The sequence below is a fragment of the Ovis aries genome, chromosome 17 (assembly GCF_016772045.2).
Source record: "Ovis aries strain OAR_USU_Benz2616 breed Rambouillet chromosome 17, ARS-UI_Ramb_v3.0, whole genome shotgun sequence".
NCBI classification, from domain to species: domain Eukaryota; kingdom Metazoa; phylum Chordata; class Mammalia; order Artiodactyla; family Bovidae; genus Ovis; species Ovis aries.
Window position 1 is genome coordinate 58996113 of NC_056070.1, and position 26023 is coordinate 59022135.

General features: G+C 44.5%; 2 long non-coding RNA genes across 3 annotated transcripts in view; one reads left to right on the forward strand and one right to left on the reverse strand.

The window, feature by feature from the left end:
* Window positions 1-6727, reverse strand: part of LOC121816954 (uncharacterized) — a 103051-nt gene extending 96324 nt beyond the window's left edge. For both annotated transcript variants that reach the window (XR_009596875.1, XR_006056695.2), the window contains exon 1: window positions 6453-6727. This is a non-coding gene — a long non-coding RNA (uncharacterized LOC121816954). The remainder of the gene's footprint in view (window positions 1-6452) is intronic.
* A 9804-nt stretch (window positions 6728-16531) lies between these two features.
* Window positions 16532-20375, forward strand: LOC132658065 (uncharacterized). Its single transcript, XR_009597070.1, has 3 exons — window positions 16532-17474; window positions 18023-18108; window positions 20072-20375. It is a non-coding gene; the product is annotated as an uncharacterized LOC132658065 (long non-coding RNA).
* Window positions 20376-26023: the final 5648 nt, after the last annotated feature.

A 26023-nucleotide genomic window follows, 5' to 3' on the forward strand; every position in this document is an offset into this window, starting at 1 on the left:
CCCTAGGGATTATAGCCCATCAGGCTCCTCTGTCCATGGGATTTCCCAGGCAAGAATGCTGGAGTGAGTTACCATGTCCTTTTCCAGGGGATCTTTCTGACCCAGGGATTGAACCCAAGTCTATTGCATTGGAGGGTGGATTCTTTACCACCAAACCACCTGGGAAGCCCCCTTATCAAATTACTAATGGCATTTTTTCACAGTACTAGAGCAAAAAATTTTACTATTTGTATGGAACACAAAAAAACCTCAAATAGCAAAAGCAATCTTGAGAAAAAAAAAAAAAATGGAGCTGCAGGAATCAGGCTGCCTGACCTCAGACTATATTCCTTGACTTCAGACTGTACTATATTTCTGTACAAAAACAGAAATGTGGATCAATGGAACAGGATACAAAGTCCAGAAATAAACCCACAAACCTATGGTCACCTAGTCTATGACAAAGAAGGCTAGAATACACAAATGGAGAAAAGACAGTCTCTTCAATAAATGGTGTTGGGAAAATTAGATAGCTACATATAAAATAATGAAATTAGAACACTAACACCATACACAAAAATAAACTCAAAATGGATTAAAGACCTAAATGTAAGGCCAGACACTATAAAAGTCTTAGAGGAAAACAGGCAGAACACACTTTGACATGAATTTCAGCAAGCTCTTCTTTGACTCATCTCCTACAGGAGGGGTCCCCAACACCGACTGTTAGGGGAACTGGGCTGCAGGAGTTGAATGGCAGGTGAAACTAGAACCATCCTCCCCAGTCCACGGAAAAATTGTCTTCCATGACACCAGTCCCTGGTGCCAAAAAGGTTGGGGACTGTTGTCCTAGAGTAATGAGAATAAAAACAAACAAATGGGGCCTAACTAAAATTAAAAGCTTTTTGAGCAGCAAGGGAAATCATAAACAAAAAGAGAACATGCAGAATGGGAGAAAATACTTGCAAATGAAGCAACTGAAGCAGGGTTAATCTCCAACATATACAAACAACTCAATATAAAAAAAAAAAACAAAACACAACTCAATCAAAAACTGGGAAGACCCAAATAGACATTTTTCCAAAGAAGACATACAGATGGCCAAAAAGCACATGAAAAGAAGCTCAACATTACTAATTACTAGAGAAATGCAAAACAAAACTATAGTGAGATATCACCTCACACTGGTCAGGTTGGCCATCATCACAAAATCTACAAACAATGTGTTGGGACCTAACAAACGCCATGATAGGCTTCAGGGACTAAGGTAGGACTCACGGGAAAGGCTGAGTCATTGCCCAGTGAGGTCATCCCCGAGGATGCCAGGACTTGTCTAATCAGCATACTCCCCGCAAGCTGGTTTGAGTTTATCAGGACGTAAAAGACATCCCCCTGCAGCCAATAGCCAATTAGTAAATACCAGGAAACCCCTGCAGCCAATAAAGATTAGCCAATTAGTAAATACTAGGAAACTCCTGCAGCCAATCAGCCCTTGCCAACTCTATGTTCTAAAACCTATAAATACTGCTGTAAATCTGGGCTCAGGGCTCCTTGCTCCACTCCACTGCCTTGGATGTGGCGGGAGCCCTAGCTCGAGCTAGAAATAAAACCCCTTCATGCTTTTGCATTGCTGTGGACGTCTTATTCTCTCAGTTTTGGGGACTCGGACTCTGGGCATAACAAATAAATGCTGGAGAGGGTGTGGAGAAAAGGGAGCCCTCTTGTACGGTTGGTGGGAATGTAATTTGATACAGCCATCATGGAGAAGAATACGGAGGTTCCTTAAAAAACTAAAAATAGAATTATCATCTGACCCAGCAATCCCATTAATAGGCATATACTGAGAGAAAACCATTAATTCAAAAAGATGTGCACCCCAATGTTCACTGCAACACTATTTACAGTAACTAGAACATGGAAACAACCTAAATGTCCATCAACAGAGGAATGGAGAAAGAAGATGTGGTGCATATATATATAATGGGATATTATTACTCAGCCATAAAAAGGAATGAAATTGGGTCACTTGTAGAGATATAGATAGACTGGCATCCAGGGTGAAGTCAGAAAGAGAAAAACAAGTCTCATATTACTGCATCTATGTGGAATCTGAAAAAATTGGTATAGACGATCTTATTTACAAAGCAGAGTAGAAACAGATGTATAAAGCAAATGTATGGCTCTCAAGGGGGAAAGAGGGGTGGGATGAATTGGGATTGACATGTACACAACCATGTATAAAATAGATAACAAGTAAGAACCTGCTGTAGAGCACAGGAGCTTCTACTCAATGCACTGTCATGACCTAAATGGGAAGGATATTGAGAAAGTGGGATTTATATCGCTGATTCACTCTGCTGTATAGCAGAAACTAACACAACATTGTAAGGCAACCATACTCCAATTTAAAAGAATCCTTTTTAAAATTGCATAAAAATACTTAGGAATAAACCTGACCAAGGAGAGGAAAGACTTACATGCCGAGAATTAGAAGAAAAACACTGTTAAAGGGAACTGAAGATGATGCAAAGAAATGGAAATGTATCCCGTGCTCTTGGACTGGAAGAATTAACATTATTAAAATGGCCACACAACCCAAATCAAACTACAGACTTAATGCAATCCCCATTAGATTCCCCATGACATTTTTCACAGAAATAGAATAATCCTAAAATTTATATGGAACTGTAAAAGACCCGGAAGTGCCAAACCAATCCTCAGGAAAAAGAACAAAGTTGTAGGCATAACTCTCTCAGATTTCAGACAATACTACAGAGCAACAGTAATCAAAACAACACGGTATTTTGGGCACAAAAACAGACATGTAGCTCAACAGAATAGAGAGCCCAGAAATGAGTCAGCACATCTATGGTCAATTAATCTTCAACAAAGGGTAACAATATACAACAGAGAAAAGACAGTCTCTTCAGCAAGTGGTGTTGGGAAAGCTGGACAGTCACATGTAAATCAATGAAGTTAGAACACAACGTCACACCGAACCCAAAAATAAACTCCAAATGGCTTTAAAACTAAGGCATGACACCATAGAACTCCTAGGAGAGAATATAGGCAAAACATTGACATAAATTGCAGCAGTATTTTCTTAGGTCAGTCTCTAAGGCAACAGAAATAAAAGCAAACAAAAACAAATAGAACCTAATCAAACTTTTAAGGTTTTGAACAGCAAAGGAAACCATAAACAAAATGAAATAGTCTATGGAATGGGAGAAAATATTTGCAAATAATGTAACTGACAAGGGCTTAACTTCTGAAATACAGAAATAGCTCATATCACTCAATAAGAAGCAAATAACCCAATAAAAAATGGGCAGAAGACTGAATAGATATTTCTCCAAAGAAGACATGGCCAATAGGAACATGCAAAGACGCTCAACATCACTGAGAGAAATGCAAATCGAAACTATAATGAGGTTATCATGTCACACTGGTCAGAATGGCCATCATTATAAAGTTTACAAATAACAAATGCTGGAGAGGGTGGATATAGCAAAGGGAATCCTCGTACATTGTTGGGAGTGAAAATTGATTCATTATGGAAAACAGTATAGAGGTTCCTTTAAAAACTAAAAATAGAAAAATAGAAATACCATATGATCCTGCAATCCCATGCCTTGTAGATACCTGGAGAAAACTCTAATTCAAAAAGATACATGCACCGCAATGTTCACAGCTGCACTCTTTACAATAGCCAAGGCAAGGAAGAAATCTAAAGGTCCATCAACAATTTAATGGACAAAGGGGCTGTGATGTGTATATTATATATATTTATATATATTATATATATATAATATATATTATATATATATAAGGGTACTACTCAGCCATAAAAATGAAATCATGCCATTTGTAGCAATATGAATGGACCTAAGTGAAGTCAGAAAAAGACAAATACCATATCACTTATATGTGGAATCTAAAATATGATACAAATGCGCTTATTTACCACCAAAACAGACTCAGACATAGAAAACAAATTTATGGATAGCAAAGGGGAAAGGGGGTGAGGGGAGGGATAAATTAGGAGTTTGAGATTAGCAAATACAAGCTACATATAAACAGATACTAGTATATAAACAAGGTCCTACTGTATAGCCCAAGGAATTAAATTCAATATCCTGTAACAAACCATTGGAAAAGAATATGAAAAAGATATATGTGTATATGTATGTGTGTGTGTATATACACAAAACTGAATTACTTTGCTGTACACCAGAAACTAACACAATATTGTAAATCAATTATTCTTCAATTTAAAAAAAGCAAATACAGATCACTTAAAGGCAAGGAAATTCACACAATCCGTTATCAAAATCAGCATTCCAAGTAAACTTGTTCCCTCAAGAGAGGAACAAAAGCTAGCCCTGTACCAGCCTACTTTTAATAAAATCCATTTACTAAGTTTAATATAATCTCAGCCTGACCAGTCACAAAACTCCTTATCAGGACTCCCTTTCCACAAACCTTCCACAGCTTTGTGTCCATCTTAGCTTTGTCCTTAATTTTTTTCCCCATCTAGAAACAACCAGCTCCAGAACCAAATCCCTTTCTTTTTCTTAGCAAGACGCAATTCCTTTCCTCATACCTTCTTTTACTTAAAACGTATATCCTATTTTCCTACTGTATACTGAAGTGTTTCCTTTATTATTCTAACTGCTTTAATTACATATTTAAATTAGAATCTTCAACTCTTAAAAGCCTTAATCTCTAGTGAAAACCAAGAAATATTTATAAATGTTTATATTAGCATTCTGTAGTTTGGCAAACATAAATACCAATAATAATTTCTAAAAACATGTGCTTTTAATAGAAAACATCTCAGTGGCACCATTTAGTAATAGTCCTAAACACATTTAGTTTTTCTGTAAAGGGAAGCCAACATCCAGTTATTAATGTTTCATTAATTTTTCTTGCTAATGACTTAACTATAAAATAAACTTCCATTATTTAACTTAATTTAGCACAACTCTGAAATTTCAAGTTACCACATTATTTAGAGAAATCATTTTTAAGTAGACATTCCTAAAACAATTATTTGTAAAAGTTCACCCAAAAGCTGTTATTTTATTTGCATGTAATTTACATATAATAATTTCATCATACAAGGTGGCTCAGACGGTAAAGCATCTGTCTACCATGCGGGAGATGCAGGTTCGATCCCTGGGTTGGGAGGGTCCCCTGGAGAAGGAAATGGCAATCCACTCCAGTACTATTGCCTGGAAAATTCCATGGACAGAGGAGCCTGGTAGGTTACAGTCCATGGGGTCGCAAAGAGTCGGACACAACTAAGTGACTTCACTTTCCCTTTCAAGGTAATTAAATCTTTCTTTCTGCTGACAAATTGCAACAAAACTAACAAATTTATCATCTTCAGTAACCTGAGGAACAACAAAATATATGTCTGTATTGATTCTACCAAACTTATACTGGCTTCAATACCAGATATTACACTAGATCTTAGCCAAAAGGTGAAAAAGCGACAATACCAGATATTAATTAGATACTACATATTTCCTAGACCAAGTGAACCTGCAATTTATCTGGCTAGCATCTTTTATACTTAGAAGTATTTATTTTGCAAGCATTTACTTTTAACTCAAACAGAGCGTTTTTCTAAGTTAATTTTCACAAATACATAAAGACAGAACCAGGGATTTCAATTTTTCTGCTTGAGTTTAAAATATATATTTTTCCTCAGCCTCAGGAACACGGATTACTAGGTAAGTTCCTGAGGTTCCAGGCCGATATATTCATCTCAAAGACGCAAGAGAAATGTAGCTTCCTCCTTGCAGACTGTCGGGCCACCTTGACCATTTTCAGAAACGTTCTCCCCCCAGTTTCCAAACACCCAATTCAGTTGAAACAAACAACAGTTATAGAAAAGAATATATCTATCATTTGCTCAGAATCACATGCCTCACTTTCAGCAAAACCAGGAAGAGGGAACAGGATTTGGACTTAGGTACGGAAACACACCCCCTCTCTCCCTCCCCGAGATATTAATAACAGCCAAAGCAATGGAAAATGCTCACTTTGATAGGACAGCAGAACCGCTGAAGCCTCTGTTCTCCAGACCTCAAGGAGAACTGAGACCCACAGTGCTGACAACAAAAACAGCACTTTCTTTCATTTCTGATAACATAGCTGGAGTTCTCCCAGTTTCGCAAAATTCACCCGTAGGGGGATTTTAAGATGGAAAACAGAGATCTGAATACCCATAATTAACTCTTCACCGCAGGTGTTGTGAAATCTACCGCAATGCCAAACGGTCTCTCAGGGTCAAAGTTTCCTAGTCCCTGAGAGGCAGAACCTCAGTCCCATCAGAGATGAGGCTGAAGGAAAGCCCAAGGCGGGCCCAAGAGGGGGAGAAACCCAAGTGAAGTTCTACCTCAGGCAAGACCAACGTTATGGAGCTGGGTACCCGGGCATCATCCCACTCGAGCTCCATTACTCACCGAAGACGTCTCGGTCGGCCACTACGAGGGCCTCATCTCCATCACCTCTAAACTCCGAAGTGCCAAGGGCCAGGGACGCCCGCCGGCCAGTTCTGGGGGTGACTCGGAGGCAAAGGCTCTCAGGCAGCCGCTGGCTAGGTCCCGGGAGCCGCCGCCGCCGCCGCCGCGGGTTCTGACACGCCACAGGCGAGGCGTCCACGCGCGAGCAATCCACGCGAGACTGGCCTCCACGGACTCCTCGCTCATGCGCAGTAAAAGCCAAGCCGTTGACACCTGGTTGTAGTGAAGGAAAGGATAGCTTTACGGTAAATGCAAGGAGGACAGGTGGCTCGTGCTAAAACCCACCCCCTGAGCTCCTCGAGCTCCAGGCTTCCAGCAAATCATTTAAAAAAGACCAGGTGAGGGGAGGGGCGTCCCAGGGTACCTGATCAGTTCCTGACAATTCTCTGATTGGTTGATCGTGATCAGTCCTGAAGAAGGGCCAGAAGGTGGAGGGCTACGTGCTCCTGATCTTCAAGTCCTTAATTTCTTCCATTTGGTGACGGGTTTTAGGAGATGAAAAACTACCCAGGAAATATGCATCAGGCACTGTTATGTAGGTACTTCAGAGAGGAGCTAAAGCTGAGGATTTGGGGAAGGGGTCTGTCCTGGGATTGCCCCCTAGGGTCCTGCTGAATTAAAATACATATAGCTTTGATTCATTTGTTTTTTGGTACCGTGTGATGGTCCATTCTCCTGATGTTAACTTACATTGTTTCTGCATCTCAGTGCAAAAGGATCTCTCAAGACACCGACTACCAATATAACAATTAACTTTTCTTCCACCTAATTTCTCTAGAAGTTTCTCCTAAAAGCAGAATCGCTCTACCATAGAGTGTTCGACCTTACGGTCAAGTTTTAAGGATACTCCTGAGTCATAAAAATAAAGTGTGTAACATTTTGCCTCTGAGTTTTGTTAAAGTGGATCAGAAGCCATGAAGATGATTATGATGAAGATTACAAAATTGAACTTGGGATTAGGACCGGCGTAAAAAAGGTTGCCGACATTATAATTCAATACTCTCAGCGTTTAGGTTGTTTGATATTTAGTCACAGTAAGGCACAGGTATAAATGCCTACTTAAGATGACCAACTGTCCTGGTTTGCCCATGACTTAAAGGTCTTATGGGATGTGATAATTTCAGCGCTGTAACAGGAGTGTCCCAAGTTAATGACTGGTCATTCAGTCCTCTATTTGACCACACTTGTTCTTTTTGGTGTGGTCCTGACAGTCTATGAGAACAGATACACGTGTAGAATTAAGATGAGACAATATTCTGAGACAAAATAAAAAGGAATGTAAAAGCTGGGTGAAAATAAAAATCAGTAATTTCCACGTTAGTACCCTTGTTTCCTTGTTGAAGACACCGATTTATAGGCTCCTCTGCCTCTCTTTGGGCTTCCCAGGTGGCTCAGTGGGAAAAGAATTTGCCTGCAATGCAGAAGACACAGGCAGATGTGAGTTTGATCCCCGGGTTGGGAAGAGCCCCTGGAGGAGGGCATGGCAACCAACACCAGTATTCTTTCTTGCCTGGAGAATCCCATGGACAGAGGAGCCTGGTAGGCTATAGTCCATAGGGTCGCAAAGAGTCGGACATAACTGAAGCAACTGAGCGTGCAGGCATGCTGCGTCTTTCTGCCTCACACCAGAGGTTCTGTCTTCAAGGAGCATCAAAATCACCTTCAGGGCTGCTAAAACACTGATCACTGGGACCCACCCCAAAGTTCCAGATTCAGAATCTGCAGTTTTAACAAAGTCCCTGAGTGGTGAAAATGCTGCTGCTTCAGGACCACACTCTGAGACTGGAGATTCAGATGAAGGTTTTCAAGGTTCAGTAGGACTTCCCTCTTAAGACCTCTCCAGGCAGGGTGAATCCATGGCCTTCTGTCCTTCCTCCCAAGTGGAAATTACCACTGTTGCAATCACTTTATCACACCAGGTTGAAATAATTTGCTTAAACACCAACCTGCCTTTTCTGTGAGCTGTTCAAAGGTGGCTTTCACCTTTCTAAGTCTGTCACAACCCCAAATGAATGCTGGGACAGCAGTGGTGATTAATAAACCTTTTTGGTTTAATAAATCAAGGACTGGAAGCTGGTTGGGAGTAAATTCTCAATAGTGCCAATGATGATAATTCCAGACGATGATGATGAGGAGGAGGGCTAGTGGGTCACACTAGCCCATCAGCCTGACCACCCAGTATGTAATAAGGACCTTCTCGCAGATTTCTGAGCACAGGTTCTCTCCTCTGGGAACCTGGGGATGAATTCCTATTACTAACACATTCCCTGAGCTGAATCTACCACGAGGATTTTGATCTCAAAAGAGGTCCAGCTGTGTATCCTGACTCCATCCCTCTCTGACCTACTGTATCCCTTCTGCCAAAAACAAACAAACAAAAAACCTGGGGCTAGGGATTGATTAAAATGATTTGTTCCTATGGTATGCTTTAGAGAGTGCCTAGATACCTCCTCTACCGGCCTCTCCTTGTCCCAGATTTCTACCATTAGAGATTGATTCCTTTGGGTTTGTATGTTGTAGGGGAGGGAGAACCTTGTCTAACCATCCTAGACAGGTTTGATGCCCTCACTAGATTAGGAGGATCTCAAGGAATATGTCTCATTTACCACTCTGTTCTTAATGCTTAGCACAGTCTTTGGTGCACAAATAACTGCTCAAGAAGAAGTCCAGGCTGGAGAGGGTGGTGGAGCCTGGAGAGAGCTCTGGGCTAAGAGTCCTCCAGGCTTGGCTGTCACTGCCTCACTCTGTTAAGAGGGAAAGTCCTTTTCCCAGGTCCTAGTTTTCCCGTGGGAACACTGAGAGTGTAGATAGAAGGTCTCATCTGATCTCTGCCTACTTCATACCACAGCCATGGTGTTCTAGCCTCTGGGCTTTTCACCTTTAAAAGGCCAGGTGCCTTCCTATGCCTGGACTACTTTTACTTCCTCTCCCTGAGATTTTCTGGGTTTCTTTTAAGTCTTCCCAGGCATATCTCCTCCGCGAGGATGGGCTGGCACCTCCCCAACTAAAGTTATTCTGTATCTGAGCAAAGAATGATTGCAACTTGCGAGTTTTTCTTTGTTTTCTCCGCACCTGAGCTTTCAGGTAGTCTGAGATTCCTGGCGACATGGGATGGTACGAATCGAAGACACCTAACACCGTATGGGGCCCCTAGGAGGTGCTCAGGGATTAATGGGGATTACTGTGAAGAAAGCTGAGCGCCAAAGAATTGATGCTTTTGAACTGTGGTGTTGGAGAAGACTCTTGAGAGTCCCTTGGACTGCAAGGATATCCAACCAGTCCATTCTAAAGATCAGTCCTGGGTGTTCATTGGAAGGACTGATGCTGAGGCTGAAACTCCAATACTTTGCCCACCTCATGCGAAGAGCTGATTCGTTGGAAAAGACCCTGATGCTGGGAGGGATTGGGGGCAGGAGGAGAAGGGGACGACAGAGGATGAGATGGCTGGATGGCATCACCGACTCGATGCACATGAGGTTGGGTGAACTCCGGGAGTTGGTGATGGACAGGGAGGCCTGGCCTGCTCCCGTTCATGGGGTCGCGAGGAGTCGGACAAGACTGAGAGACTGAACTGAACTGAATCTGAATTGAAGCAGAAATCAGAGCAGAGGTTGTGTCCCTCCGGGGACGGCCAGCAGATGTCGCCACAGACCGGGAGGAGGCGAGGAGGTGCGGTGGGCGGGCCTTCCGCGGGGCGGCCTCACCTGGTGGCGGCCTCACCTGCCCGCCCCGCACCCGCGGAAGCCAAGAGCCCGGGCTCTGGCGTCACCTGGGCAATTGGGAAAGCGGCGCCCGGAGCCACGAGGAGGGGAGATGAAAGGCGGGTGGCGGGTGGGGGCCGCCTGCAGCGCCGGGTGAGAGCCGGAAGCCCCGCCCCGCGCCTGGGGACCGGGTGAGTCAGGCTCCCTGGCCCCGCGGGTGGAGGGAGGTGGCTAGGCTGGCACCTGGATGCCCGTGCTCCTTGGCTCTCTTCCCCACTGGGTGACTCTGCTCAAGTCCCTTCCCTCTCTGGGCCCCAGCGTTCTCTGTTTCTGCCAAATTCCTGAAGTGCTTTCCTGTGATTCTGAGTAACAATAATTTTCATTCATCAAGCAATATGTTGTGTACATGTCCCATTCGAGCCTTAGCATAGCTCTCTGAGGCCAGTAGTTTTCTTACCTCCATTTTACAGAGGAGGCCGGAAAGAGCATCAGAGAGGTGAGGTCACTTGTTCAGAGTCACACAGCATCCACTTAGCAAGCCGCAGACTAGGGATTTGAACTCAGGTCTGCCTCCAGAGACAGCTCTGACCTTGTTCCTTCCCTTGCTTGCCCACAAAGTTCTGACCTTCTGAGAGACACACCATGTTCTTAATTGAGTTTGTATTCATTTTCAACCTTTTGTGTGTGTGTGGTAAAATATACATGACAAAATTTAGCACTTTGAAGTGTGCAATTCAGTGGCATTTAGTCCCTTCACAATGTTGTGCAAACACCATCTGGATCTAGAGCCGGAACACTTCCATTTCCTTTTAGAAACTCGGACCCAGTGGACAGTCCATTCCCCCCTCCTCCCAGCCCCCAGCAGCCACTAATCTGCTTTCTGTCTCTATGGATTTGACCATTCTGGATATTTAATTGAGGCTCAGTCTTCATTCTGTATGAGGCCATCCTTTTGCGCTCTCACAGGATGCCAGGAAATCACCATCCTTGTCCCCAGACTTGGCTGCAAGTAGGAATCACCTGATGACTTAAAAATGAAGCAAAACAAAAAATCGCAGATTCCTGGCTCTCATGCCCAGACTTCCTGAGTTAACTGACCTGTGATCTGAGGAGGATATCAGAGTTTTGGAAGATCCCAGGTGTTTCTGCTGGGCAGCAAAGTTCAAGAACCCCTGCTCAGAACCTTCTGGCTCATGGAGCATCATTCCTTTTACAGGCAGGAAAGCTGAGGTCCAGAGAGAGCCTTCCTGGAAGGAAGAGAGCCTTCTCTTCCTTGGCTAAGCCAAGACTGGAACTAGAATTCCTGCTTCTCACTCACACCCATCTTATCCCACTGCTTTTCTAGGGATGTAATGTCTTCTGCCTCAGTTTCCTCATTCATTACATGTGGACCTTAACTGTACCTCCTCATAGGGTGGCTGTCTGACCAACTGAGATTATACCAAAAAGTGGGGCTCAGTTTACAGCAAATGATATGCATTTACTGTTGCTGTTGTTATTATGTACTTGGGGTACAGGAAAGAGTGAGGTGCAGGAAGGCTGTCAGCTCATGAAGGACAGGGCCGAGCGCTCCTCCCTCTGTGCCCAGCATCCGGGGCAAACCCTGACATTTCATACAAGTAAGTGTTCTCAGTGTGGGGAACAGGTTCTTGGCTGTGCTCACTGACCCTCTCTGCATTGGCACTGGCTGACCCCCTTGCCTCTTCCACCACCCTGACCTTACTCTGCAGACCCGGGACACTGAGACCTACAGAATCAACCAGCCTGGAGCCATCAAAGGATTCACTCTTTAGACAGCTGTGTGCATGTCTTATAGCTGTGACTTGACCTTATTGTCCTCTTAGGGGCAGGAGCCAGGTCTCCTGTACCCCCTCCTGTGTCAGGCATGTGGACAGGGAACACAGTTTGCATCTTATAAGTCTCACCTGAGGCTTCGACTGACCTTCAGTTCCTGGGGGCACTGGGGACAGGATCCTCTCTGGCCCCGCATTTTGCTCTTTCCATGAGTACATCCAGGTGTTGTGCACTGCCAACCTCTTCCTTGATGCTCCTGCTAACAGAACCTCATCACTTGCGGGGAAACAAGGGGCTTGTCTAGTTTGCAGGGAAGCTGGGCCCAGCCCCAAGGATGAAACATCGCGAGACTCTGCGTAGTCTTGGTAAACCCACTCCCGTTGCCTAGGTATCCTTGGCTTCTGGGTACCGCCGTGACCCAACTCTGGTCAGCCAGACCTGATGGCAGCTCTGGAGCTGTGGGAGGTTCCGGGAAATGTCCCTTCCCCCACCCACACTGCTTTTGAAGGCTGGCAGGCGAGGGCTACCATAGAGCTGAGTCTAGGAATTGAGGTCTAGAGAGTTGCAGTGATATTGATCCAGAACTCCAGCCTCCCTGGGCTTGCGAACCCTGGCAGCCCGCTCTGGGCTTGTTAGATGGGAAATTATACTCGGTTGTTTAAGGCGATCTAGTCTGTGACCTGCAGTTGAGCACACCCTAACTGAGCAAGAAGAGATAAGAAAGCCTTCTTCAGCGATCAATGCAAAGAAATAGAGGAAAAGAACAAAATGGGAAAGACTACAGATCTCTTCAAGAAAATCAGAGATACCAAGGGAACATTTCATGCAAAGATGGGCTCGATAAAGGACAGAAATGGTATGGACCTAACAGAAGCAGAAGATATTAAGAAGAGGTGGCGAGAATACACAGAAGAACTGTACAAAAAAGATCTTCATGACCCAGATAATCACGATGGTGTGATCACTCATCTAGAGCCAGACATCCTGGAATGTGAAGTCAAGTGGGCCTTAGAAAGCATCACTATGAACAAAGCTAGTGGAGGTGATGGAATTCCAGTTGAGCTATTTCAAATCCTGGAAGATGATGCTGTGAAAGTGCTGCACTCAATATGCCAGCAAATCTGGAAAACTCAGCAGTGGCCATAGGACTGGGAAAGGTCAGTTTTCATTCCAATTCCAAAGAAAGGCAATGCCAAAGAATGTTCAAACTACTGCACAATTGCATTCATCTCACATGCTAGCAAAACAATGCTCAAAGTTCTCCAAACCAGGCTTCAATAGTATGTGAACCATGAACTTCCTGATGTTCAAGCTGGTTTTAGAAAAGGCAGAGGAACCAGAGATCAAATTGCCAACATCTGCTGGATCATGGAAAAAGCAAGAGAGTTCCAGAAAAACAGCTATTTCTGCTTTATTGACTATGCCAAAGCCTTTGACTGTGTGGATCACAATAAACTGTGGAAAATTCCGAGAGAGATGGGAATACCAAACCACCTGACCTGCTTCTTGAGAAATCTGTATGCAGGTCAGGAAGCAACAGTTAAGCACTGGACATGGAACAACAGACTGGTTCCAAATAGGAAAAGGAGTCCATCAAGGCTGTATATTGTCACCCTGCTTATTTAACTTCTATGCAGAGTACATCATGAGAAACGCTGGACTGGAAGAAACACAAACTGGAATCAAGATTGCCGGGAGAAATATCAATAACCTCAGATATGCAAATGACACCACCCTTATGGCAGAAAAAGAAGAGGAACTAAAAAGCCTCTTGATGAAAGTGAAAGTGGAGAGTGAAACAGTTGGCTTAAAGCTCACCATTCAGAAAACGAAGATCATGGCATCCAGTCCCATCACTTCATGGGAAATAGATGGGGAAACAGTGGAAACAGTGTCAGACTTTATTTTGGGGGGCCCCAAAATCACTGCAGATGGTGGTTGCAGCCATGAAATTAAAAGAGGCTTACTCCTTGGAAGAAAAGTTATGACCAACCTAGATAGTATATTCAAAAGCAGAGACATTACTTTGCCAACTAAGGTCCGTCTAGTCAAGGCTATGGTTTTTCTAGTGGTCATGTATGGATGTGAGGGTTGGACTGTGAAGAAAGCTGAGTGCCAAAGAATTGATGCTTTTGAAGTGTGGTGTTGGAGAAGACTCTTGAGAGTCCCTTGGACTGCAGGGAGATCCAACCAGTCCATTCTGAAGGAGATCAGCCCTGGGATTTCTTTGGAAGGAATGATGCTAAAGCTGAAATTCCAGTACTTTGGCCACCTTATGCGAAGACTTGACTCACTGGAAAAGACTCTGATGCTGGGAGGGCTTGCGGGCAGGAGGAGATGGGGACGACAGAGGATGAGATGGCTGGATGGCATCACGGACTCGATGGATGTGAGTCTGGGTGAACTCCGTGAGTTGGTGATGGACAGGGAGGCCTGGCGTGCTGCGATTCACGGGGTCGCAAAGAGTCAGACACGACTGAGTGACTGAACTGAACTGAACTGAGCACACACAACCTTTCCCAGCCCAGGTCCTCGCTCTGTTTGAAGGCAAAAGGAGAGCCCCAAGCCCTGGGTTCCTTTCATCACTTTTTTTCTCCCTTGACTTCAAGGTACGCAGTGGTAATACCTCCCGGGGTTTATTACCACTAATAACAAGCACATTTATAAATACTAACAGTTTTTACCTTTTCTCTGTGTTAGCTCTTTATGCGGGATGTTTAATGCTCACACGGTGTGGATCCTAGAACATGTTTATAGATGAGGAAGCCTGGGACTCAGGGAAGTTCTGTAGATTGGTGATTCAGAGCTTGGACCTATTTCCTGAAGCTGACAAATCCTGTTCTCCCTGGAAGTCAGCCTCCCTTATGTCCAGACCCCAACTCATCCCTTCATTCCCATTTTTCTCCTTGTGCAATTCTTGCACATAGTAGGTGCTTGAGAGAGAGTGTGATATTCATTGTCTGCTGTCTTACATCGCCAGGCATTTACCAACCAGAGCAAGCAGAGCACCCCCTGTGTTTAGAGGGGTGCACGTGTGCGTGTCTGTTGGGGAGTGGGTGTTTAGTTGGAGAAAACAGGCCTTGTCCACAGTAAAAATAACAACTCCCATTAATCGAAGGAGTACCTAAGGTACCAGTCTTGTGCTTTACGTATTTTTGTTTAAGGTCTACAGTAGCTCTAGGGAATTTTTTTCAGGAATCTCAAGTCTCTGGGACATCAAAGTCACCCAGAGCAGATGGGAACCAGGTCTGTGTGTCTGGAACTTGTGCCTCAGCCCAGAGCAGAGAAGGTCAGCATGTCCAGAGCCAGAGGGAGATTCCCTCCTCTGTAGGGAAGCTTCACTGGGCAGGAGGCACCTAAACTGAGTCTGGAAGGATGGGCCAGACTCCCAGAGCAGGAGAGGGCTTGGGCAAACTCGTGGAGATGACATAGTGTCTGTTTCATTGGGAAATTGGGAATTATTATGAAAAAAATCAGGCCAGTTGGCCCCTGTATACCTCTGGTGATAGAAGGTATTGATTGTGGGAGGGGAGTTTGGGGCAGAATGCATATATGTATATGTATGGCTGAGTCCCTTTGCTGTTTAATTGAGACAATCACATTTTAAATTGGCTATACCCCAATTCAAAATAAAAAGTTAAAAAATGTAATGGAGACGCAGACATAGAGAACAGACTTATGGACACTGCGGGGGTTGCTTAGGAAGGAAAAAGTGAAAGTAGCTCAGTCGTATCTGACTCTTTGTGACCCCATGGACTATACAGTCCATGGAATTCTCCAGGCCAGAATGCTGGAGTGGGTACCTTTCCCTTCTTCAGGGGATCTTCCCACCCCAGGGATCGAACCCATATCTCCCTCATTGCAGGTGGATTCTTTACCAGCTGGGCCACCAGGGAAGCCCAAGGAAGGAGAGGGTGGTACAAATGGAGAGAGTAGCATGGAAACATATACGCTGCTGCTGCTTCTGCTGCTAAGTTGCTTCAGTCGTGTCCGACTCTGTGCGACCCCATAGACGGCGGCCCATCAGGCTCCTCCGTCCATGGGATTTTCCAGGCAGGAGTACTGGAGTGGGGTGCCATTGCCTTCTCCGAACATATACACTGCTGCTGCTAAGTCACTTCAGTCGTGTCCGACTCTGTGCAACCCCATAGACGGCGGCCCATCAGGCTCCCCTGTCCCTGGGATTCTCCAGGCAAGAACACTGGAGTGGGTTGCCATTTCCTTCTCCAGTGCATGAAAGTGAAAAGTGAAAGTGAAGTTGCTCAGTCGTGCCCGACTCTTAGCGACTCCATGGATTGCAGCCTACCAGGCTCCTCCATCCATGGGATTTTCCAGGCAAGAGTACTGGAGTGGGGTGCCACTGCCTTCTCTGGAACATATACACTAGCATTTGTAAAATAGATGGCCAGCGGGACTTTGCTGTATGACTCAGGGAATTCAGACCAGGGCTCTGTGACAACTTAGAGGGGTGGGATGAGGTGGGAGGGGGGAGGGAGTCTCAGGAGGGAGGGAACATATGTATACCTATGGCTGATCCTTGTTGATGTATGGCAGAGACCAACACAATATTGTAATTATCCTGCAACTAAAAAGAATTTTTAAAAAAGACAGACACAGAAAAAAATAAAGGCTTTAGATCTTTTGAGTTAAAAAAAAAAAAAAAAAGAGGTATTGATTAGAATAGCAGCTTAGGTTCCATGATGCCACTGTCTTCTGAAGGGTAACGCCCGGGTGAGTATCTATTCTCCTGGCTCCTCTGAAGAGAATGTTTATTCTGCTGTTGGCAACAGAAGATGAGAAAGGCAGTTGTTAATATCTCTGTGTTGATTTCCTTCAATTAGAATTCACTGAGCACCAGACCCTGCCTTAGCAGGATTCACAATCCGGTAGAGGGGATCTGCCTGAAAATGACCCCTGTGTCAACTTCATCAGCCTCCCTGCCCTTCAGCAAGGCCATGCATTTGATTTACAATTGTTCGTTTCTTTTAATCCTTGGAGCAACCTTGCTGGTAGGTGTCCTTTCTCACTTTAACTCAGGAGATGAGGATGGGGGCCAAGCAGTCACGTGACTTAATCAAGCACCTGAAGCTAGTCAGTAGCTAAGGCGCTGAGACCCTGCCCCAGGTCTCTGGGGTTCTAAAGTTCAAATCCTTTCAGTTACCTCCTTCTGCCTGCATTACATGATAACTCAAGCGTGTGGGCTTTCAAAGAATGCCCACAATCTGGGCCGTACTTCTGACTCTAAGCTGCTTCCAGCGAGCACGCACCTGGAGCATCCTTCAGATGGGCCAGCCATGCTGGTTAGGACAACTGCAAGAGGATCCTGGGTGTCCTGGACCCTGGAGGGCTTCCTGAGTGTGACTTGATGAGCCCCATCTGTGACATGGGTCTGGCTATCGCTTGCGTCTCGTGTCTACAGCTCTGGGTTCTGCACGTTCGGGGAGCCTGGGCCCCAGTCTTGCAGCAGGTAGGTTTCTTCCCTGTATGTGGGTCACTGCGGGGATGAGGCTGGCTCGGGTGGGGCGGACTCTCTGCTCCCTCCTCCCCTCCACGTTCAGAAGCTTTCAGGGTGATTAGTTCCCCTCCTGGAGGGATCCTGTTACGGTTCCACCAGGAGGGCCTCTGAAAGTCCTACCTGCGATAAGAAGGCTGCGTCTTGGTTAATCTCCCAGCTTAGAGGCCATGTTTGAATATTTAAGAAATGGTTTCCAGGCTTGGGGCTGGGAGGAGGGAGTGGTACACGAGGCCTAGCCTAGTGGGTTTTGAATGCATGTATCCTCAGAGGCCTTTTCTGCTCTTCAAGCCTGTGGGGCCTAGTGTCTCCCAAGTTGTTCCTTCAGGTTGAAGTTCACTTGTACCTGGACCAGGGGGTCTGACTGGGGATTGTATTTATGGAGAAGCCCAGCTGGACTCAGGCCATGTGCTGGACTGCCAAGTCCGAGGGCCAGTGTCCAACCCTACTCCCAGCCCCAGCAATTCCAGGCCTGTGTGTCTTGACTATCTCCTCTCCCTTAGTTGGCAGACTCCTGGCAGGACCCACTGGGAGTAGAAATTCAAGAAGAGAGCCAGCCATGAGTGAACACCAGGTGCATGCATTCTGAGTGAGTAGGCCTGGCTGTCTGCCTAATCTGGGTTTGAATTTTTCTTTACTCCTTTCATGCTGTGTGTTCCTGGGCAAGTCACTTGACTGCTCTGAGCTTTCATTGTCTCCTTTGGGAAGTGGGTACTATAGGAGGTACTTCACGTGCCTAATTTTAGACTTTCATAGGCTTTAAAGTGCCTGCTAGTAGGTTAGTTTTTTTTTTTTAATAGAATATTTAGTTGAAAAATTGTGTATTCATTTGTAACACTTGCTGGTTGGAACTTACACCTGTGCTGCTGCTGCTAAGTCGCTTCAGTCGTGCCCGACTCTTAGCAACCCCATGGGCTGCAGTCTACCAAGCTCCTCTATCCATGGGATTTTCCAGGCGAGAGTACTGGAGTATGTTGCCATTGCCTTCTCCGACTCACACTTGCATCCACTGTTTTTTCTAAATGACTCTGCTGTGAGAAGTCTGGAGAAATAGCCAGAAACCTATAGGCCTGGTTCCTGAATTTTTCTGGTTTTGCCCAAAATAGTTAAGATCTGAAAGATCAGTGAAGGTGCTGTTAGTGTTTTCTACATTCATAGGGGAAAGTGGCTTTTCAGTCAACAATATGAAAATAATTGGCTGGAAGTAATTAGGTGAGTTTTACTTCAAAATGCATCACCAAAGCATTCCTCCCATAAAACAACCTTCTATTAAGACAATTATGTGTAATGTATATTGCAAAGCGAAAGTTTCTATTTTTGCATTTGAACAAAACATGAAACTGTACTGCATGTTTTATTTCTTAGTCTGTGTTAAGTTGCCACCCTTTCTTTGTGGAAAAAGATGATCTTATGCCTTTTATTTTTTGTGATTAAACACGCTTTCTCTTATGAAATGATAGTGGTGATGGTTTTAAGTTTTGGAAACTTATTAGTGAATAGGCAATATACAGAGAGAGTTCAAAGGGCTCCAAAGATAAATAAAGTGAAGCTCCCTCCCTTCCCTAACTCTCAGTCATCAGTGTCTCTCCCTGAAGGAGGCAGATTCTAATAAATTGCTCGTGACCTAGTCTAGTCCGTGCATGCTCATGGAAAGAGGGCAACATCATTCCTAATGGGGCAAAACTTGGTTCTTTGGCAGAGCAGTGAGAGTGGGAGTTAAAAAGATCTTAGATGTTATTTCCATTATAACTGTGTATGTACGGTTCCACTTTGTGTCCTGTTCTGGTTTGCTTGGGACCCAGGCATTGGCTGGGTGCACCAAGTATAACATTGTTCTTCTGGGGAAGTGGGATCTACTTTATGATAACTCGATTGCTTCTATTTTTGGAGGCCATCTCTGAGGCTTTAAATGAGCTGTGGGGGGTATTAGCGCCTGCACCCAATTTCCCTCTTATTGTCTTAGCTCATGTTTATGAGCAAGCTCTATGCTTTGTGCTCATGGAACCTCTTGGATCTCAAGATCAGATCTAGAAATGTGCATTTGCTGATAATGATGTTCGTTAAAGGTGGCAGGTGAAGACAGCCCAGGCTTCAGGCTGACTTCCTGCACCTGTGCAGACAGCACTAATCAATTGATCATTGCACACTTTCCTGTGAGATCAGACAGACCTTAGAATCCCACTCAGTGTAATGTTCTAGGGTGTGAGCAAAGGAGGTGACACGCACTACAGTTCTGCTATAGTGTCTTAGTACACTGTTTCCCACCCTTTGGTATTTTACAGATCAGTGGAATTCCTGAAAAATCAGATGAACTAATGTGAAAGTGTCCATCACTCAGTAGTGTCTGACTCTTTGTGACCCCATGGACTGTAGCCCACCAGGCTCCTCTATCCTTGGGTTCTCCAGGCAAGAATACTGGAGTGGGTAGCCATTCCTTTCTCCAGGGGCTCTTCCTAACCTAGGAATTGAACCTGGGTCTCCTGCCTTGCACGCAGGTTCTTTGCCATCTGAGCCCTGGACTAATGTTAGGTGTCAACTCTTTGTTTTGGCAGGTACTGCTGATGCTAAGTCGCTTCAGTCGTGTCCGACTCTGTGCGACCCCATAGATGGCAGCCCACCAGGCTCCCCCATCCCTGGGATTCTCCAGGCAAGAACACTGGATTGGGTTGCCATTTCCTTCTCCAATGCATGAGAGTGAAAAGTGAAAGTGAAGTTGCTCAGTTGTGTCCGACCCTCAGGGACCCCATGGACTGCAGCTTTCCAGGCTCCTTCATCCATGGGATTTTCCAGGCAAGAGTACTGGAGTGGGGTGCCATTGCCTTCTCCTTTTGGCAGGTACCAGAAAAATTTAAAAATAGCTGCTGTTTAAAAACCACCATTCGTTCATTTTTTTTTTTTTAAAGAAAGTACATTTTTAACACCAAAAAATTTGGAAAAAGCTTTCAGAAGAAAGGACAATGAGCATGGTTAGCTTCATTTTAAAAAGAAAATTTTTCTTTCTCTTCTCATTTTGCTCCAGACACCTAAAGTCTTCATTATGAATTGATAGCAGTTGGTGGTCTAGAGTGGGTAGAGAGGGAATCCCCCCATCTTGATGTGTTCAACTCTCTGTAGGGGCATTTCTTTGCATCTTAGGGTTTTGTAAAGACTCATGTCTGATGGGCCTATAGATACATCTATTAAAAATCCACATCATTACCTTGGTGGATTGAAAACATATATCTCAGTTGCAACTGAGTGAGTGAGTGTTAGTTGCTCAGTTTTGTCCAACTCTTGCGACTCCATGGACTGGAGCCTGCCAGGCTCCTTTATCTATGGGATCTCTCAGGCAGGCATACTAGAGTGGGTTGCCATTTCCTGCTCCAGGGGATTTTTGTGACCCAGGGATCGAACCCTAGTCTCCTGCATTGCAGGCAGATTCTTTACCAACTGAGCCAACCAGAGAAGCCCCCTGTTCTAACTGGAAGGTCACTAAAAAAGATAGTTAAATAATCTTTAAGAGCACAGACCTACCCTTTCGAAGAGAACAGGAAAGATTAGGTTACAAAAGATCATGACCCTTATCTGTGGTACTTTGTTGCCTTTCTGCTCCCCCAGGCACACCATCAAGAAACTCCAGAAGTCTAGTGATAAAACAGAATGGAAATCAGCCAACTTTTTCTATGAAGAGCCAGAATTGCATTAATAAATATATTTGGCTCTGCAGGTCACACAGCCTCTGTTACAACTACTCATCTCGGCCCCTGAACCGGAAAAGCAGCTGCAGATGACATGTGAGCAAATGGGCGTGGCCGTGTGCCAATAAAACTTTATTAACAAAAGCCGTCCATGGTCTTGCCAATGCTGAGCCACTGTCTGTCTCCTGATGCGGTATTGTCTGAGCCAGTGGGTCTCAAAGAGTGGTCCCTGGTCTCCCATTATCAGTGTCACCTGGAAACTTGTTAGAAATATACATTCTTGGGTCCCTACCTCAAGTCTTCTGAATCAGAAACCCTGGGGTGGGACCCAGAAATCTGTGTTTTAACAAGTCCTCCACTTGATTCTGCTAGATGCTCAAGTTCAAATTTTGATCAAATTCTTTCTCCATATGCATCTTGGCTGCATATCTTGTCCCTAAGGACACCTTCCCCTACAGCCCTCTTCAGGGGGATTGTGGGTTTCTCCCAGCTCCAGGAGAACTCAGTACCTGCAGATGCGGTGGGTGTACTCTTTGCTTTCCACTGACACTTAAAAAAATTAAAAAAAATTTTTTTAATTGGAGGATAATTGCTTTACAATGTTGTGCTCTCTGTTGTACAACGTGAATTAGCTATATGTATACATAAATCCCCTCCCTCTTGCGCCTCCCTCCCACATGACTGACACTTTGAAATGATCTCTACTCCTTCCCTCATCAAAACTTCCAGCTAGTATGAAGGGCTTTTCAATAAACTCTTGCCTGGCTTGGCAGCTTCTCTGCCCCACTTTCCACCATTTCTCTGACCGTCGTGCTTCTGGCTTCAGCCGTGACATTGAAGATCAACATTAAACACTCTTCCTTCTCAGTTCCTAGACCTTCTTGGCTCCAGTGATTATTTTCCTTGCCTTTCAACCATCCACTTACATTGTCATGACTCAGGACTTGACTTAAATGTCACTTTCTCAGAGACACCTTTTCTAAACTAGCTTTCCACAGGCAAGCCAGTCCTTCACTGCAGTATTACCATATTTAACTTATTCCCAGTACTGATTAGCACCTGGTAGTATCTCATTTAACAATTAACTTGTATGTCTGTTGCAATCTTAAATCTAGTTCCCTGAAAATGGAGCCTGTGATGGGAATGTTAGCCAAGCAATTTATTAAGAGAGTTCTCTTAGGAAATGAGGCATGAGGGAAAGATGGTAAGTCAGGGGAAAACAAATCTAAGCAAAAGTGTGACCTCAGGGATAGACAATAGATCAATGCAACAGAAACCAAGATTCACACACACACAATTTTTAGCAAATGCCCCAGTTCCATTAGGGAAAGGAAAGTCTTTTCAACTGGATAAATGTTTGAAAAAAGAAACCTCAATTGTTGTTCAGTCACTCAGTCATATCCGACTCTTTGCAATGCCATGGACTGCAGCACACCAGGTTCCCTGTCCTTCATCATCTCCTGGAGCTTGCTCAACTCATGTCCATTGAGTTGGTGATGCCATACAACCATTTTGTCCTCTGTCATCCCCTTCTCCTCCTGCCTTCAATCTTTCCCATCATCAGGGTCTTTTTCAATGAATCGGTTCTTCACATCAAGTGGCCAAAATATTGGAGCTTCACATCAATCCTTCCAATGAATATTCAGGACTGATTTCCTTTAGGATTGACTGGTTTGATCTCCTTGCAGTCCAAGGGACTCTCAAGTCTTCTCTAGCAGCACAGTTCAAAAGCATCAATTCTTTGGCAGTCAGCCTTCTTGATGGTTCAACTCTCACATCCGTAGATGACTACTGGAAAAACCATAGCTTTGACTAGACAGATCTTCATTGGCAAAGTAATGTCTCTGCTTTTTAATATGCTGTCTAGGTTTGTCACTGCTTTTCTTCCAAGGAGCAAGCGTCTTTTAATTTCATGGCTGCAGTCACCATCTGCAGTGATTTTGGAGCCCAAGAAAATAAACTTGTCACTGTTTCCATTTTTTCCCCATCTGTTTGTCATAAAGTGATGGGACTGGATGCCATGATCTTAGCTTTTTGAACATTGAGTTTTAAGCCATCTTTTTCACTCTCTTCTTTTACTTTTATCACAAGGCTCTTTAGTTCCTCTTCACTTTCTGCCGTAAGGGTGGTGTCATCTGCATATCTGAGGTTATTGATATTTCTCCTGGCAATCTTGATTTCAAGTTATGCTTCATCCAGCCCAGTATTTTGCATGATGTACTCTTCATATAAGTTAAATAAGCAGGATTACAGCCTTGATGTAATCCTTTCCTAATTTTGGACCATTTCATTGTTCCATGTCCAGTTCTAACTGTTGCTTCTTGACCTGCATACAGGTTTCTCAGGAGGCAGGTAATGTGGTCTGATATTCCCATCTCTTTAAGAATTTTCCAGTTTGTTGTGATTCACACAGTTAAAGGCTTTAACATAGTCAATGAAACAGAAATAGATGTTTTTCTGGAATTCTCTTGCTTTTTCTATGATCCAACAGATATTGGGTATTTGATCTCTGGTTCATCTTCCTTTTCTAAATCCAGCTTGAACATCTGGAAGTTCTTGGTTCATGTACTGTTGAAGCCTAGCTTGGAGAATTTTGAGCATTACTTTGCTAGCATGTAAAATGAGTGTAATTGTGTGGTAGTTTGAACATTCTTTGGCTTTGCCCTTCTTTGAGATTAGAATGAAAACTGACCTTTTCCAGTCCTGTGGCCACTGCTGAGTTTTCCAGATTTGCTGGCATTTTGAGTGCAGCACTTTCACAGCATCATCTTTTTAGGATTTGAAATAGCTCAGCTGAAATTCCATCACTTCCACTAGCTTTGCTTGTAGTGATACTTCCTAAGGCCCACTTGACTGTGCACTCCAGGATGTCTGACTCTAGGTGAGTGATCACGCTATTGTGGTTACCTGGGTCAATAAGATCTGTTTTGTATAGATTTTCTGTGTGTTCTTGCCACCTCTTCTTAATCGCTTCTGCTTTTGTTAGGTCCGTACTGTTTCTCTTCTTTATTGTGTCCATCTTTGCATGAAATGCTCCCTTGTTATCTCTCATTTTCTTGAAGAGATCTCTAGTCTTTCTCATTCTGCTGTTTTCTTCTACTTCTTTACATTGATCACCGAGGAAGCCTTTCTTATCTCTCCTTGCTATTCTTTGGAAATCTGCATTCAGATGGGTATATCTTTCCTTTGTTCCTTTGCCTTTAGCTTCTTTTCTTTTCTCAGCTTTTTGAAACGCCTCCTCAGAAAACCATTTCACTTTTTTGCATTTCTTCTTCTTGGGGATATCTTGATCACTGCCCTGTACAATGTTACGAACCTCTGTCCATAGTTCTTCAGGCACTCTATCAGATCTAATCCCTTGAATCTATTTGTCACTTTCACTGTATAATCATAAGGTATTTGATTTAGGTCATACCTGGATGGCCTAGTGGTTTTCTCTACTTTCTTCAATTTAACTCTGAATTTTGCAATAAGGAGTTCATGATCTGGAATGTAAGTTGCTCCATGGAATCAGTACCCCTTTATGGGCTTTTGTACCACCATGCCAGACTCCCCTACAGAGGGATAGCTCAGCCTCCTGGAAGGGGTGGTTCCATTTTGGCCAATTATATGGAGAATGAGTCAGCTCTGAGTTATATTCAGCCAACAACAGTGCAGGTGGGGGAATGGTGCACAGTCCAGCTAGGAGGATTTGGATAGGACACCCACACTGTCTGCTACAACCCACCCTTTGGAGCCATTCGCTTCTCACATACATTCATTTCATTTAGGTGGAGTTTCTCCAGGACTCTGATTGGTCACAAATTTCTGAAGACATTTCTAAGAGGAGGAGAAGTGGGCTGGATGAGAGCCCCCACTGTTGCAGATGGTTTCATGTCATCAACCATCCCATGGACAAGTGTTTCCATGTCATCAACCATTACATACATGAGTATTTCCATGTCAAACACTCATCATCTTCCTCCCACTCACCGTTCATTCCAGGGTCCCCTCTTCCTCTTCTGGTCTGAGCAGCTGGCCTGGTGGGGTGACCCAGATCCTCATCCTGAAGGGGTCTGAGCCCATGGTGACCCCATCCTTATCAGGCTGGGGTAGCTGTATTATCCATGTTTAGTTACTCCTAAGCATGGGGACAACAGGAGGTGCCCTAGCAAACTACCAAACACAAGCAATTACCTTCCTATCTCCATTGTGTTGGGCTTCCCTGGTGGCTCAGGGATAAAAGAATCCACCTGCCAATGCAAGAGGCATGGGTTCAATCCCTGGGTCGAGAAGACACCTTGGAGCAGGGAATGGCAACCCACTCCAGTATTCTTGGCCTGGAGAATCGCATGGACAGAAGAGCCTGATGGCTTATACTGTCCATGGGGTCACAAGAGTCAGATATGACTTAGTGACTAAAAAACAAAACCAATAAAAATCCCACTGTGCTGCAGCCCTGTCTCCTGATGATGATCCAGGTCAGTGACCCATGCCAGCACGCTGATTGCTCTGCCTTCTGGAGGACTGGTGTGAATTCCTCAAAGTGACCCGGAAGCAGCCATAGACTTGAGTTGAGTGGGATTACTGTTGAGTCCTGGGATTATTAGTGAGCCTCCCTCTCAGTACTAGGGTCTGTAGACCCAGAGAGTTCCAAGTCACAGGGAATTCTTCAAGTGAGTTGCTGGGGAGTGATGCTGGGCAGAAGCCTCCTGCATCTGTCTTCCTGCTGTTAAACTGTCAGACCTTTGGAGTCAGCTGCTCTCTCACTATTCACCACTGTATCTTCTATGCCAAGAACAGTACCTGGCATGTATTTACCACTTGGTTATTATACTTACAGACCAA